The 17,552-nt window shown below is 40.3% G+C and overlaps 5 non-coding genes across 5 annotated transcripts; all 5 read left to right on the top strand.

Annotated features, from left to right (window-relative positions):
- The first annotated feature begins 15,265 nt into the window (after nucleotides 1-15,265).
- trnan-guu lies at nucleotides 15,266-15,339 on the top strand. Its single transcript has one exon. It is a non-coding gene; the product is annotated as a tRNA-Asn (tRNA).
- Nucleotides 15,340-15,786: 447 nt separating this feature from the next.
- Nucleotides 15,787-15,860, top strand: trnan-guu. Its single transcript has one exon. It is a non-coding gene; the product is annotated as a tRNA-Asn (tRNA).
- A 306-nt stretch (nucleotides 15,861-16,166) lies between these two features.
- trnan-guu lies at nucleotides 16,167-16,240 on the top strand. The gene has a single exon. It is a non-coding gene; the product is annotated as a tRNA-Asn (tRNA).
- An 810-nt stretch (nucleotides 16,241-17,050) lies between these two features.
- trnan-guu lies at nucleotides 17,051-17,124 on the top strand. Its single transcript has one exon. It is a non-coding gene; the product is annotated as a tRNA-Asn (tRNA).
- A 306-nt stretch (nucleotides 17,125-17,430) lies between these two features.
- Nucleotides 17,431-17,504, top strand: trnan-guu. The gene has a single exon. It is a non-coding gene; the product is annotated as a tRNA-Asn (tRNA).
- The last annotated feature ends 48 nt before the right edge of the window (nucleotides 17,505-17,552 follow it).

The following is a 17,552-nucleotide window of genomic DNA, read 5'->3' on the forward strand; positions in this document are numbered from 1 at the left end:
GGGAAACACTCTGTCATCTTCAAGAAGTCAGCTTTTAAGAGTACTGATGATGAAAAAAATTGAAATAATTTGCATATGACATGAGGCAAGTATACATTAGGCTAACTGCCTTCCAGCTGTTTATTCCCATCCTCCCTTTCAACTGCTTGAGACTGACCATATTTTACTAAAAAGCACAGACTGTCTTCTCTGATTCTATCTTTAAATCAAAATGGGTCTTCACATTGTGCTGTCAAACCCCAGCCTTCTCTGTCTTTATAATGTCACCCAAAAATATGACATTGTGTCACAGTAAAGGGTGTGAGCCCGGAGTGTGAGGAACAAACACAGTGAAAGGAAAAAAGACCAGCATGCACGACGGATTGAGAACCTAATTACCATTGCGTAACAAATTAGATGAGGGTTCACAGAGAAAAAGAAGTCTAAAAAAAGAAGGGACTGGGAGCAGAAACCGCAAAGAGAATGATCATTAAAGTGTAGCCGTTGGGGAAAGATCAAGTGAAAACGGAGCTTATGGGATCAGGTGAAATGGTCAGGATGGGTGAGAGGGAGGGAGAGATTAACAGTGCACAGTAGGGTCCTACTGATTAACATAAAAGTAAAAAAAAAATGGTCGAACTAAAAAGGAAGAAGGAAAAAACCATCAATGGATATAGGTCAGCTATTAAGGTGGAAATCAGATACCAATGTACGTTGACAGAAATGACAACTGGACAACTTTCAACCAGTGATCAGACGCTCACACTTGAACTACGATCTGTCTCTTCTGATGAATATATGGGTATCGCTTTAGTTATTGTGGCAATATGTGCTTTTCCGTGTTGCTGTGTGTGATAAACTAACACACCAGCAACATTTTTTTGCAATGTTTATTTCACTCAAACGTAATCATGATAATGCAGTTGGACTCCTCAATGTCAGATATGAGTTTCATCGATGTAACAATTGAAAATATAAGTAATTCAGTCCACGGACCAGGTTAAGTTTCTTCGGACACTTCTTTGTTTGATGTTTGAGTCATGAATTTGCATCATGCATAGTAGCTCTCAAGTGGCTTTAATTGTCATTAAATGATAACAGAGAAAACAATCAATATGTTACAACTGACATTGAGTGTGGTCCAAGAAGAGTCCAGACATTGTCTCCCAATACTCATGCCTCCGCTCTCCAAGACTTTGATTAGTAGGTGCTGGTGTTATTGCTCATTATCAGATCTCCCATAACATGCCTCAATGGCAGTCACAGTAATTGCCACTCAGGGGAGGTTTAGCAAATTATCTTAAGGCCATCTATAAAGTGACGTTCTTGGTATTTTTGCTTCATTCTAAGTCAGACTAGTCACAAAATGTTTTGTTCGATGTTTTTTTTCCCACCCGCATTTGTTTTGCAAAAATTGAGACTATGAACATTAGCGCTCGTCACCCCCAAAATCCACATTGTCATGGACGGAGACAGAGCGACCGTATGCAGCATGGATCTTTATTGAATTGAGGGAAAGGGGAAGTGGAAAGCTGGACGGGCAGGAGAACCGAATAACAGGTCGGGCAACAGACGGGTGGCATACAGGATAGCAACATGGGGCAACAGACGGGTAACATACCGGATAGCAACATGGCAAGAGAGCAGGTAGGGCAACAAAACAAACTGACGCAGAGGGCTGGGTGTGCAGAGTTTATATCGGTCGATTAATGCGGGCAATAATTGTAAATGCTGCCGACGGGACAGGAGGGGCAGGAGAGATGAGCTGTCCAGAGAACTGGTCATATGGATGCATGACACATTCCCTCATTGTCTGCGCATTTAGGCTGCTTCACTCAGACCATTTGGAAAGCTATACAAATATGTTGTTCAGTTATTCAGAGTGCCCCAAAAACGCAGCCCAATGCAGGCAATACAAGGAAAGTAAACAACTGCGTTCAGAAATTAATGGAAGCGGAGCGTGCTCTGCCTCCGACAGCACACGAGGACGACAGAACTATTATCTGATATCAAGATCGCTGTGATGTGTGTAAAATATCCTTTGACTATACACATTAATGCAGGAAATGATGCAAGGACAGTCTGTTGGGATGAGCAGCTCAATAGCCTCAGAAGACAGCTGAAAATAATTTGTATCATGGTATGTTTGCATTGCATAGACCATTGGTTCTCATCTGTTGTCACCCGGGGACCTGTTTTTTCCATTCTCTTTAAATCGCTACCCACTTTTACAGAAGTTTATAAAAAGAAAGAACATGTATTGTGAAACAGTGCTCTTTTCAAACATGAAGATCATTTTTTTTAAACAACTCATGCCTACATGTTTAAAGTGCCTTTCAGGAGTGCGAGCTAAAGCAACACCTTGATAAGAAACTGATGATGAATTATCTTGTCCCTAATCTTTTCTTTTTAGGAAAGAGAAAGACAATTCCGGCAACCAGCGCCCATCGTGCTCTACCCGTCCACCTGCATTTAAACTCTTTTTTTGTGTTTTGTTTTTGTTTTGTTTGTCTTTTATTGACGTAGCTTTTTCGTTAATATATTTTTCAGATCATGTTCTTCAGATCCATTGTCTAAATAACAATATTGTATTCGTTAATATGGGGTATTTATTGAAAACAAAAAAAGTCACTATGAATAGTGAAATGAAGTCAGTACATTTTTCTGGAGCACTTATTCTCAAACAACTTTTTGACTAACTTCCCTCTCTTTGGACGTACAGCAATACCAAAAAATTTATATTTAAAATGAACGCCAGAAACTTGTGTATGACGTTAATTGACAAAACCAAAAATGAGACATTTATGCTACAATTGTAGTTATAGTTAGTTGAATAAGCAAATACATTGTTCAGATTAGTTTGATTTAAAATAGAAAAATGATGTTTATTATACTCCATTAACAAAAACATTGTAGTGATTTTCTCTTTTTTTTTTTTTTTTTTACTGTAATAACCTTGGTGTGTGTCTTGTCTATTTGCTACTTAGAGGTCTTAGGTCCCATGGGTAGCTCTCTTCAAATAAGCGATGACAGTGAAGACAGCCTAATCTCCGCTCTGTCTCTCCTGGTGACTCACTTCCTCCAGTGTACATCCATTGACATGTCTGTGGCTTCAGCACCATGCACATAATGAATCTCAATGATCAAGTACGTGTCAGAGACCTTTTACCTGTGCTGTACAAATGTACTTGTGAATATGAATCACCTACACTGGGTGTCACTGACCATTTGAAACTCACACTCAGGCAAGAGTGTGAATGCTAAATATCTCCTCATTGCACTCTGATGTGCCACATCTCCGTCAGCCTGAGGGACAATAGGGCGGATTCACGCACAATGCAGATCATGAGTTATGAGCATGCATGAATGTCAGCTTGACTCACCGGTGCATTCATCATTTTTGCACACTAACACAGCAAACAGTCAGGATGCATAAGCACATGACCTGCTGAATGGACCTGGTCGTAATACTATACTTCTGCCTGTCACCATGTTATGACCAGTTAAGTGAAAATATATACGTAATTTGTCATGGCACAGCTGATGGTCTCTTGTTGCACACTTAAATACTCACATTGGGTGGGAATCATTATTCTAGAATAACCGAAAACTGAGTAATAAATGCAGGCTTTGGTAACATTTATCTATAATTATCTGGCATATTGGTAGCAACCACAAGTTCTAATGAAAACACATAGAATGTTTATGTTCCAATCCAAACGTTTCTTTAAAATGTCAGCTTCATACCTCACATCATTCAAATTTTTAAGGAGGTAGTCGTTTAAGTGCCTGTTTATGAATTCAAGTGGGTTGTGTTCTAAAAGCAATGCATTTTTTTTTAACACCTCCCACCACACACATCATCATAATGCCCATAGGCAGGGGAGCAATATCACATAAAAAGCGTCTTGAGATGTGATTTTGCTAAGTTTGCTAAAGAAGACTGTTTTATTCTGCGTGTACCTGTTTATACACTACAGTAAAATCGAGTTGGATGAATCAACAGGAGATGATTCACTTATTATGCTTTCACCTTTTTAACCAAATCTGATTTCTAAGCAAGTCTGACCTTGATCACACTGAAAAACGTATTTATAATTTTAGTTGCCCCCACCCCCCCTCCTTTTTTTTTCATTTTTCACAGCATGGAAAGAAAATGTTTAGAAAGTCTTTTCAATTGAAGGTTAAAATATGTTCTAAAATAAATTCTTAGCTGCACAGAAGATGCTGTTCAGTCATATTTTTATTCATAGATTTGTACTACAGTTACATAGTATGTGTCATGTGGGACAAAGAGTGGGAAAGAGGAAATCAAGCTTTAGAGTTGAAAGTTACAGCATGTCGATATAGATCTGTTTTTTTGGAATAATACATACTCATATGGGGAATGGGATTGGGGTCGATCTGTTCTCTGTATTGTTTTCAATCCCCTTGCTGACAGATCAAACCATGAATCCACAAGCACAATATGGCTAACTCATACAATACCAAGATTGCAACCTTGGCGTGACAAAAAAGAATGAATGAATGTGAACAGAAATCCTTGCAAGGTACTTGATTTAGCTCACATATATCCATTGTTTTCCACAACGATGAAAATGCTAATGTTTATAAAAAATATGGTCAGGGGTCCTCAACTATAGTTGTTAGACGGACAGAATTATACTGGAAAGTCACCTTGGGGACTGGACACTTAAATAAAAAGTAAATAGAAATAAAATGATGGCATAACATTCTTATTTGATGTTAATTGTTTATATAAACATTATATTTTCTCTTTGGTTCTCATAATTAGTTGAATCCAGTCGCAGAACAGATTGGATGGTGAGGCTGCCAGCCAGTTGATGATCGCTGTTCTAAGGACTTTGGAAATGGAAGATTAAAATTTGAGTCATGTAGCGGACAAAAATTAGAGATGCTACTCTATTACCGTAGGTACTAAACACCCACTGCCCCCCACTAACCTTAGTGCAAGAGGCAGTGAACTGTGCACTCCTTTACACTGACTTCTCTCCTTGCATGCCTGCATGTGTATGATACGGTTCCAGGAACAAAAATATATGAGGTGTGATTTGAAAATCCCCTACAGAGTAATGATAATCACAATGAATTAACATATTGGTAGTAACTCTCCTTTTCATTTGACACCCCCCCCCCCCACTCCACAAAACCACACACACACACACACACACACAAACACACACAAACACACACACAGGCGCACTCAACACACACACACACACACACCTTAACCAGTGGTTTTCAAAGCTCCAAGAGCCCCTCACTTGTTCTTATGAGCCTGTGTAAATTGAATGCTGTGAATCAGGGCTGTCTGTTATTACATGTGACTAGTGGGAGGAAAAGAGAGAAAGGAGGTGCAGGAAAGACACTCTGCTGAAATGAAGGGGACTGCACTGCATATCCCTGCAGTTTTATGGGCTTGTGTCTTACCAAGATATATCACCAGCTGTCCACATAATACCATAATGTACACAAGCGTGTGTGTGTGTGCGTGTGTGTGTGAGCAGGTGTGTGTGTGCGAGTGCGGGTATGTAATACAGGTCTCTGTCCAGTCCATGTTATGCACTAAATTTGTGTGCAACTTGCTCCTCATGAGTGTCATCTGGTGATTTGGTACTCTTTCACATGATGTACATATACAGGTGTGAAAATCTGTTAAACAATGATATTGGTCAATGTTGTCAAACGCTTTTTTTTTTTTAACAAAAGGGGAGAGGCTAGTCATCATTGTGGATGAAGATAATGTAAATATAGATTTTGTAGTGAGCATGTGTGTGAGAAAATGTGAGCTGGAGGGTGAATTAGGAGTGAACATGAGATATAGAGAGAGTGATGCTGAGCGATAAGTGCATAAACAGAGTGAGAGAGAGAGTCACAGAGAGCCCAGATGAGGGAGTGGAGATGATGGGCTGGCAGTTTCCAAGCACCAGGCTGTTTTTCAGGGCTGTCAAGCACATTGTGAAGCATTGTTTGAAAGGCTCAGGCTGATGGCTGACATATTCACCATGATTCTCGCTTGCCAGGCTGCTGTCCACTGCCCTAGACTCAGACACACGGGCTAAAATGGGCCAGTCTGTGTGTGTGTGTGTGTGTGTGTGTGTGTGTGTGTGTGTGTGTGTGTGTGTGTGTGTGTGTGTGTGTGTGTGTGTGTGTGTGTGTGTGCATTGGTCACTGAAGGGTAATTGACTGACCTTGACCCATCAGGGTGTCTGAGATGAGCAAAAGTGAAGGGAGAGGGAAGCGAAGCAGGGAGGCTGGCAATAAATGTTTCTCCCACATCAGTGTATTTATGTCAGTGGCACTTCACTCTGGAATTTGACTCTTACAACTTGAAAATGTGAGGCCACACGTGCAGTCTACTGTGATAAAATACACTTAATGTGCACGCGCAATAACGTACTGATGCACAGCGGATGCTCACTGTATACGGACACCAATTGATAGCTCACTCCAAAGCAATCATTGATCAACGTTCACTTATTGGATGAGTTAGTGTTAATGTCTTCACCACCACTGATGAGGGCCATCATTTAAAAGGTGCCATGCTGCTTTTATTCTCTATTCCGTCACACAGCGTTGTGTAAGCATTTCTGGTCTTCCTTTATTTTTGTACCTTGCCATTTGTAATCCTATTCTACCCATAAATCGTGGAATGAGTTCTTGAGTTCCCCCAATGACTTGGAATGATCATTAGTTACTGGTGGTGAATTACAGTGCATAAAGCTGTTAACCAACAAATCTCAAACGACGTTTTCTATTAAACTCAGATATATTTTCCATGGCATATTTAACTTTAGTTACATTTTATTTAAGTAGCTTTATCTACCTGGTTTCCCTTACAAAATAAAATTCAATATCTTCTTTTCATATTCTTCATAATCAGCAGCAAAACTGTTTTAAATCTTGTTTTGATAAGGGGAAAATAATAGCTAAATGAAGAGCTAAGTGATGAATTGAAGAGGCTAAAGGACAGAACCTTGAGGAATTTGTCAGGTTACAGGGAAGGATCAGATTTAAAAGATTTGAGCTAGAAAAAGCGCTCTGGTGTGAAACCATTGAAGGGGTGCATGTGAGATACCAATAGCAGAGTTAACTGAGGAGGTTGGAGTGTCAGACGGTATTGAATGCTGCGCTCAAGTAGGATGAAGATGCAAATGAGACCGCAATCAGTTTAAATGAGAAGTTCTTTGCTGTGGTATGGACAGAAGCGGAAGTGGAAGTGCTCATATACGTAGGCTGAAAAGGGTAAGGTGGGAGTGAAGTTGAGAAGAATCTTTGACAGCAAAGGCAAACTCAAGATGAGGTAAATATTAGTGAAGTTACTGGCATCAAACCGTTTTTTATTTTTATTTTTTATCGAGAATGGTGGCTGCAATTTTGAATAAAGAAATAACAGTACGAGAGATTAGGATGAATGGATGGTGGCAGTTATAAGAGGCAACAAAGAGGAAACGCATGATTTGATGAGGGTTGTGGGGGAGAGGCTAAAGCTGGCACGTACACATGGTTATGATGATTTAACTACCGGAGACAAATACCTTACAAACTTGGCCAATATTCTGATATCAGAGATTCTTGGATGATCAGGAAGTAGAGAAAAGGTTAATGGCATGGAAAACATTCTGGTGGAGGAGGAAGTGAAACTAAACACAATTGCTTTACAATAGTGGGAATGCGAGTCATTGGAAAAATGCGTTTTAGAGTTGTGGGTGTCAGTTGAGTAGGTGGGAGTCAGGAGGATACTAGATTTTATCGAGCAGGGAGAATATTCATTCATCATCCAAACCGCTATCCTCCTGAGGGTCGTGGGCCTGCTGAAGCCTATCCCAGCAGTCTTTGGTCTGTAGGTGGGGTACACCCTAAACTGGTTGCCAGCCAATTACAGGGTACACATAGATGGACAACAATTCACGCTCACACTCACACCTACGGGCAATTTGGAGTGGTCACTCGGCATCCCATGCATGTTTTTGGGGAAGTGGGAGGAAACCAGCAATGTATCTTGAAAGGTTGCCCTCTCAGGCTACCACCTCAGTAAGCTACTCAGGTTCACCCACGAAAAACATCAAGATTAACAAAAATTAAAGCTACTAGAGCCTTGCAGTCCATTTCCCCAATATGTGTTTCTTCTAGAAATAACATTATCTTTTCAGTGGTCATTTTTTCAAACACAGTAACAACCACTTCTGTTTAATCGGCATTTCTGTGAAAGATATTTATTTTTGTTAGGTGTTATTTTTATTTGATTTGACTGAAAGATGATTTTTATAAAAACTCAAATGTTGTGAATGTGTATTTCATACTTTTACCCCTGCAATTTTTACCATGTAAGATGTTTTGTGAGTCCACTCTATGAAAAGTGCTGCATTTACTACTTTGTTATTTTCCCAACTACTTTCTACTCATCCATGACCGTGAACAAACAAAAGTGGTAAAATATGAATGAATGCATGTTGAGTGATCCTCCAGGTGTGTGGTTCATGATATTGTTAATAATGTTCTTATCCTCTACCTCCCCCAGGTTCTCATTTCTGACAGCTATAGGGGGACAGCTGTTGATGACAGACCAGCAGAAATAACTGTAACTTCCTACTCTAATCGATACTGCTAGGTACCAAGGGCTACATCTGTGAGTGTGCGCGTGTGTGGATATCAATGTACTGCTGTGTACTGATCAGCTTGTGGCTGAAATGGCAAATCTACCTCTGCCATCAATGGAAGAGAACAGAATATAAACCACGTAACAACCCCCACCCGCCAACAGTCAGTCCATAGTTCTCCCCCTTATCAAATTTGTTATTCACCCTACTCTTGCGTACAGTTTAGTGTCTGCCGGTGTGCCATCCCTGGCTTCCACATGTAATCTGAATAAAATGGAAAGGAGCAGTGTGACAAGGGGGTTCATAAAGCCTGGTTTAGCTTGTGTAACCGTGAGCAGACTGAGAGAGACATTTGATAATGAAATTTTCCTTCCTGTTTATCCTAGGGTCTTGCTCTCACGTAGGCTGAAACATGCACGGGCAGGCAAAACAAAGCCACTGCAAACGCACACATAGACACACACACGCACACACATATATACACCCAGATGTCTATACACTGTCTGTGATGCTATTATGTATATTGAGTATTACATCAAGAAAGAACTGGAATCGTCTCATAGGATTTAAAAAAAAAAGTCGAGCCTAAGGAGGCACTGTGGGCTAATGGCCAACTGCCTTGACTCTCAAAGAATTTTCACTAATTTGTTGGTTTTACGAGATTAACTCTCCAATAGTCTTCCACGGCTTTGAAAGCTCCACACGGGTCTAGATTCATAAAGCAGATTTTGAAGGGAGGTCATTCTCATTGTAATAATTTTAATAGACTATAGAATAAAAAACATCACCACTGAAATGCCATGCACCCACCCGCCCCAACCCCTAACAACAAATTAACAAATCTTGACAAAGTGTATGCAATTTAGCTGAGAGCAAGGCTTAACATTTGAAGAGTTACAGGATTTAACCCATTTTCATTTATGTCACCCACTTCTCTATATCTGGTACAGAGGCCAAGACATCATGGTGACATTAACATAAGAGCATGAAAAAAAGATTACAAAACTGGATTAGGGCTAATGACTTTAAAAGCAAACCATGAGAGAAGTAACACATTGGAAACATTATTTGCACGTGTCTTCCAATAATAATTTTAAATAAAATTCCTTGGCATGCTCGGCGTGGGTTTGAGCATGTGCTAAGTGATTTCTCTCCACGACTGTGTTGTTGCTATGGTGACAGTTTTTAAACATTTGCCTACCCCAGAATCATATTTTGCACACTCTTGGCTTGTTTACAGCTTTAAATACTGCAAAATGAGAAATATTCAGTGCTCAAACACATTCTTAGATGTGCCAAATTTTAATTATAATCCTATATCTTTAGTGCTTATGTTCGGTAAATGGCAAAAAAGGTGGGACTGTTTTGAGTGACACTGTACCAGAAGCTGAATGAGAGAACAGAAGCACAAGGAAGGATACATTATTTTCCAAGCACACATTATAGAACAGACCTTTTATTTGGATGCCGAAATGTACAATGAATCTGGACCTACTCAACTGCCTCTGTGAGGAAATACTTTACTGCCATCTTGTGGTAAGAGAAGTAACAGCATACAGATTTAGGAATAGGAAAGTCGCCCATTGTGTGGACATAACAAACAATTAGCCACCCACGGAGACCCTGTTGAACAGACACCAGTATTTAGTACCCAAAACTATTAGCTACCATCTACATTCTTTATGAATTTGCATGTGAGGTACTAGCAGACATTTACGCACACACAGACACAGACACCACAGACATACACACAGAAACACACACACACTACTTTTCATAATACCTTCAGTCTCGAACAAAATGATCCCATCACATTCCCTCACCTTAGCGAGCCATTTAGATTAAGGTTCTGTATTTCGATGTAACTTAAGTCAATGTCAGTCTTTATGTAATTTCTGAAAAAAAAATAAACAACAATCTCCCAAGGTCTGCTGTCCACTAAAATGGCCTTAAAGTGATTAATACATATGACATATGCACAACTTCGTCCATTTGTAACCGATACATGGTTGTTTATTGATCCTGTCCTGTGTGGTAATCATTATTTGAACCCTTTACTTGCCTGAGCGCATCACTCTCATTCCATTTTCTATTTATAGCCTGATGAGCTGCTATTATTTCTTCCCTTCTTTGACGATGACCACAATCCCACTTCTGAAATTGTGAACAAACATTGTTCAATCCAGTCAAGATGCAAATGTCTGCCTTGTCTCATTCCCTGTCTCTTTTTCCCTCCTCTATTTTTTCCCCCTTAAAGTGCAGCCTCATAGAGCCCTTCTAAACGCCGCAATTTACCTTCCTTTTCTTCTATAACAAGACAAGCGTTGTCCTGAATGGGATGTTTCCTGGGATCCTGTGCTGACATGTGGTAACTACAGACATTTTACAAAATAAAGAATTTACCAAACTAAAACTGCGACTAAAATGGTGGATGCTGATGATTAATTGCCATTCTGATAAGGGTTAGGGTTAGGGCTATGTGTAAAATGACCTACTGTACACAAAAATAAAAACACTGGATTGTGAGTGTGAGGATGCAGTGGTAGTTATGACCAACTGAGTGGAACCATTTTTCATCTGTCAGTACGACATCATAAGACCAGAAATCCTCACAACAAATATAGAGAATAATGGTTTATGACCTTTTGCTTGACCCCCTTTTGATCCACTCTAAAGTCTTGGCCTCATTTACCCTCGCTTATCCCCCCATGACAACACACACGCACACACACACACACACACACACACACACACACACACACACACACACACACACACACACACACACACACACACAAACACACACATTTAAATATATAGAGTTAAAATTACTTATTAAGGATGGCAGCAAAAAAGGTCTCAACATAGAATTATACTGCATGTTGACATATAGTACAATAGAATGTCATGTATTTTGAAAATTGAGACCAATACTATCCAGGTGAGACATTAACACATTACTCATAATCGTAACAAAAGTGGAAAATATCAACATGTCGAATGCAAAGTCAGCAGAATAATCAGACATTTATTTGCCTGTGCTCATAAAACAAAATTCTTGACGTATGCATCCCCTCGTGTTACCTTGTCACACGTTAATTCTGATCAGAACTGACAAAATTCATAAGAATAAAAATCAGCTTCAGAGTACGCAAGTGGCACAGAGATTCAAAGGAGCTCGTACGAAAGGTGATGGACGAGGAAGTGAATGAGGAAAAGGGCAAGGAAAACCAGCAAAAATCAGCACAGATTAAAGGAAATTGGAGCAACCATTATACACCATGTCCTTGTTCATGGGATGACAATGAGAGAAGCATGCCGAGTCCAACCTAAATCGATCAGATTCTCTGCGGCAGAAAAATATTTCTCGTTGTGCAGCATTTGATATGGCAATGTAGTGTGTGATGCGAATAAAGTTCTCTGGCTGGACCCCGCAAAAAGACAAGATATCTGACTTTGCAATAATGTGCTTGTCATTTTTGTTTTATTCATGAAGTTATGAATGTAGTATTTATAGATACCATTTTCACTATTTCTTTTTATTCTAAATTCTTAATCTTACCGGACATTTTACATAATTATTTGCTTACAACAATTTTAGAAAAGGGCCTCATTTATTCCGTACCCTGGCGCGCCAAGCATGTTCTGTATTGACATGACTTTAATGTGGAAAAACTTGGCAGCAGTGACCTCACCCCCATCACACACCTTTGGGATCATCACGAACAGTCTTCCAACGCCAGTAACCTCTGATTTAACAAATGCTGAATGAATGGGCAGCTGTTCCCACAGAAATAGTCCAGAATCTGTTATAGCTGCAAAAGCAGTGAAACTAACCATTATCTTTCTCATTTTATTCCGTGGATGTAAAATGTATATCTATTACGTGCAATATAATTAATTCAAGGAGCAGAAAAATGTAGACCACGCTGTCTGATCAGAACACATCACACCTTGCAACCCAGTTTATGATAAACAAATATCCACACACATTGCCAGTGGAATACACCAGTGTCATTAACCCGAAGCTTGAGGTAACAATTAAAACTATTGTGGCTCTAATCTTTTGAAAATGTCTCGATGTGATTGGAATCCTGAAGCCAGATTCTTTTCATAAAGAGGGCCAAGACCTCGGTTGAGTTATTATCGCTGAAAGCGCCAACTGTGCATGTGTGCGTGTGTGAGACCGTGAGGTAGAGAGAGACAGACAGAGGCAGAGTGATAGAGCAAGAATAGTACATGCACTGACTCCTGATGCATCTCCTATAACCATGACGATGTGCAGCTATGTATTCATTCATCAAAGCCTAACTTTGTTGACTGGTCACCAGTTAATCGGAGGACACGAACAACCGTTCACACTTACGTTCAAATATATGAGCATTTTTTTTCTTCAATTATTTTACTGTGCATGATTTAGAAATTTGGGAGGAATTTGGCATCTTCAAAGAGACTACTGTTGTGGAAATGAGAGAAAAAAAAAAACTTGCTTGATGCCCATAACTGTTTAACTTTACAATAGAGAGAACAATCATGATCTTTTTTGCCTTTTTTTTAGGGTTAAGAATGCTTCAATGTCATCTTTGCCTTATGTTGTAATATGTTAATGTCTACAAGAAAAGGTCAAATTCTAATAGATCTAATATTGGCTGACTTATTAATGGGTCGGGCCATAAAAAGTATCATTTATATTTTACATAATCGCAAGTGGCTGCCACATTTGTGGAATTGAAAAAACATTCCATAAGCACTTCAAATCCTCCACAACAAATTAATTCACAAAAAAGACTGATGATTTAAATACATCACTCCTCTGCCCACACTGCTCTTCATGTGAACAATATCCCATTTATGCTGTTTAAGTTGAAATATTAGGATGAGTGAAATGTTACAATAATTTTCACACATTGAATTTGAAACCCTTCGGAATTTTGACCCGTATGAGCTAATATGACAAATATGAATAAGAGAAATAATGAAGCAATGTGGTTTTACTCTAATTTAACTTTAAGGTTCTTGTTTTTTAACTGGATGTTCCATGCAAAAACATTTAAAAAAAGGCTTTATTTTCTTATTTACTACTAATGTTATTTTATTTTGAAATCTATTTCAAAGAACTCATCCTCCAGTTTTCAAAATTCTTGATGAGTCGTACTCAGGTTAAAAGGACATTCCAACCATCCATATATAACACTTTAAAAAAAAAATCCTATTCAATGAGTTGTTTTAGTTAACACTTGTCATTTAGTAACTACAATTTTACAATCTGCATCCCCTCTGTTTGAATCCTTGAAACAAACAAACAAACAAACAAACAAACAAACAAACAAACAAACAAACAAACAAACAAGCAAACTAACTAACTAACTAACTAACTAACTAACTAACTAACTAACTAACTAACTAACTAACTAACTAACTAACAAAACACACTGAGAATAAATAAGCAAAGGACACTTTCACTTTCAAATTCATATCACAAAGACCAGAAAACATGCATGGCCAGTCATTTAATGCTATGCTGTACTTTAATTCGGAAGACAAATTTGTGCCCATTTTCTTCAAGTTGTAAGTTTGTAATTTTATTAGTAGTTAACTTTCTAAATATACTCATTAATAAATACAGAAGTGAGGTTTTAAATGGTGATTAGTTGAGTCTCAGTGTCAGATTACTCATCTTCAAGAGCTGCATCAGACTCCTCGCAAGCTGTCTCTGTGGCAGTTTGTCACGTGCCGTGCCAGAGCACGCTCGGCCGGCAACTTCCCTCTGCCACACCCCTTTCGTTACCGTAATGTCTGTCACCCGCTTCCTCTTGTTACCTTGTGTATTTAAGCCCTGCCCGTCTGTTTCTCCCTGTCGGTGTCTACTGTTGTCTTCCGTGCCCGGTGTTCCTGTCGTCTGGTTTCCTCCTGGTCTTGTCTGGAGAATCACGGTCAGAATTTCATCTTTGTCCAAGTGGACGTCTGTCTGTCGGTCGGTCTTTCTGTTTGCTGGCCATGAGTCTCTATCCCGTCTGTGTCTTCGGTTCCCCACCTACCTCCCTTACAACTCCCTTTCCCTTCAATAAATCCTGGTTCAAGCTGCATTTGGTCACCCTGGCTCAAATCATTCCTGACACTGTTAGCGCATTCGGTTGTTAACCATACGGCTGGTGGTTCAACCTCACCCAGGGATGTCTGTAAGACCCTGCTTTCTGTTTGAATCCAGTTCACAGCTTCAACACTCATTGTCATTTAAACTATTTAAATAGGCGTGGTTGATGATGAGACTGTTAACATCATTTGGCCCTCTTTATGAAATGTATAATACAGCTTAAAGGCTCCTCCATGAGCCTGAAACCAACTTGGTTAGTACGTTTGGCTCTTCATCTAAACTCTCTTCCATGACACTTTTCAAGCTAATCAGTTTAACAACAGTTGGCTTTCTTTACCAATGGTTGTTCGTCTCTGTGTGCCCCAGGATTGGCTGGCAACCAGTTCAGGGTGTCCCCCACCTACTCCCCGATGACTGCTGGGATAGGCCCGCGACCCCCGTGGAGACAAGGTACAGATGATGGATGGATGGATGGATGGATGGATACCATGTCTTTGTCTGTTCCAACTCTGCCAATTTGACAATATCAGGTCAGAAGCCTTTAAAATCAGATTAACATTTTCAATAGCAAGTCTCTGTGGCGCAATCGGTTAGCGCATTCGGCTGTTAACTGAAAGGTTGGTGGTTCGAGCCCACCCAGGGACGTCTTCATTTTGCATCAAAGTCACAGCTTTAACTTTCATTGTGAATGAAACTCCATAAATGGTTGTGGTTAATGATGAGACCGTGTGTAAATTGCCAGGTGCTCATTTCAAGCTAATCAGTTTATCAACAGTTGACTTTCTTTACCAGTAGTGACAGCCTAAACTCTCTTCCATGACTCTGGCCAACTTGGTTCGTATGTTTGGCTCCTCATCAAAAGGTTGGTAGTTGCAGTCTACCTGATCATTTCTGTGTGTTAATATCTAAACTTTGGATTTGTATCGTGTGAGCAAGGCCCGATGCATCGTTTATTACAGGCCACTGTACAGTACTACGTCACACAATTTATGCAGTCTTGAATACCATGTCATTTTCTGTTCCAACTCTAAGCCATATTGGACAATTTCAGATCAGAAGCCTTTAAAATCAGATTAACATTTTCAATAGCAAGTCTCTGTGGCGCAATCGGTTAGCGCGTTCGGCTGTTAACTGAAAGGTTGGTGGTTCGATCCCACCCAGGGACGTCTCTCTTTAGTGTTGGGAGGATTTGATCTTTGGATCTGGGTCACAGTCAACTATTCCTGTGGATGGAAACTATGCAAATGTAGTTGCTGAAGAGCACACAATTAATTTTCCACAATATACCCTTGCGTGATATGTTGACTTCAATTTTGTGAATTCAGAGTCAATGGGCATTCTTAAACAATTTTATCGTAACACCCAAAATTCAGATTCATCTCTCTGAGGCCCATGATAAAGGATTGGCACCATTTTGCCCACGTTGAGCAGATCACTATCCCTTGAAAGGTGAATCAAACTCACAGAGGCAAGTCTCTGTGGCGCAATCGGTTAGCGTGTTCGGCTGTTAACCGAAAGGTTGGTGGTTCAACCCCACCCAGGGACGTCTTAGTTTTGCATCAAAGTCACAGCTTTAACTTTCATTGTGAATGGCGCACTGGGTAGCACGTCCGCCTCACAGTTAGGAGGGTGCGGGTTCGATTCCACCTCCGGCCCTCCCTGTGTGGAGTTTGCATGTTCTCCCCGGGCCCCCGTGGGTTATATCCGGGCACTCCGGTTTCCTCCCACATCCCAAAAACATGCTTGGTAGGCCGATTGAAGACTCCAAATTGTCCCTAGGTGTGAGTGTGAGTGCAAATGGTTGTTTGTCTCTGTGTGCCCTGCGATGTGCTGGCAACCGGTTCAGGGTGTCCCCCGCCTACTGCCCGATGACGGCTGGGATAGGCTCCAGCACTCCCCCGACCCCCGTGGGGACTAAGCGGTTCAGAAAATGGATGGATGGATGGATGTGAATGAAACAACATAAATGGTTGTGGTTAATGATGAGACCGTGTGTAAATTGCCAGGTGCTCATTTCAAGCTAATCAGTTTATCAACAGTTGACTTTCTTTACCAGTAGTGACAGCCTAAACTCTCTTCCATGACTCTGGCCAACTTGGTTCGTATGTTTGGCTCCTCATCAAAAGGTTGGTAGTTGCAGTCTACCTAATAATGTCTGTGTGTTAATATCTAAACTTTGGATTTGTATCGTGTGAGCAAGGCCCGATGCATCGTTTATTACAGGCCACTGTACAGTACTACGTCACACAATTTATGCAGTCTTGAATCCCATGTCATTTTCTGTTCCAACTCTAAGCCATATTGGACAATTTCAGGTCAGAAGCCTTTAAAATCAGATTAACATTTTCAATAGCATGTCTCTGTGGCGCAACCGGTTAGCGCATTCGGCTGTTAACTGAAAGGTTGGTGGTTCGAGCCCACCCAGGGACGTCTCTCTTTAGTGTTGGGAGGATTTGATCTTTGGATCTGGGTCACACTCAACTATTCCTGTGGATGGAAACTATGCAAATGTAGTTGCTGAAGAGCACACAATTAATTTTCCACAATATACCCTTGCGTGATATGTTGACTTCAATTTTGTAAATTCAGAGTCAATGGGCATTCTTAAACAATTTTATCGTAACACCCAAAATTCAGATTCATCTCTCTGAGGCCCATGATAAAGGATTGGCACCATTTTGCCCACGTTGAGCAGATCACTATCCCTTGAAAGGTGAATCAAACTCACAGAGGCAAGTCTCTGTGGCGCAATCGGTTAGCGTGTTCGGCTGTTAACCGAAAGGTTGGTGGTTCAACCCCACCCAGGGACGTCTTCGTTTTGCATCAAAGTCACAGCTTTAACTTTCATTGTGAATGGC

The sequence above is a fragment of the Syngnathus acus genome, chromosome 1, assembly GCF_901709675.1.
Source record: "Syngnathus acus chromosome 1, fSynAcu1.2, whole genome shotgun sequence".
Lineage (NCBI taxonomy): Eukaryota > Metazoa > Chordata > Actinopteri > Syngnathiformes > Syngnathidae > Syngnathus > Syngnathus acus.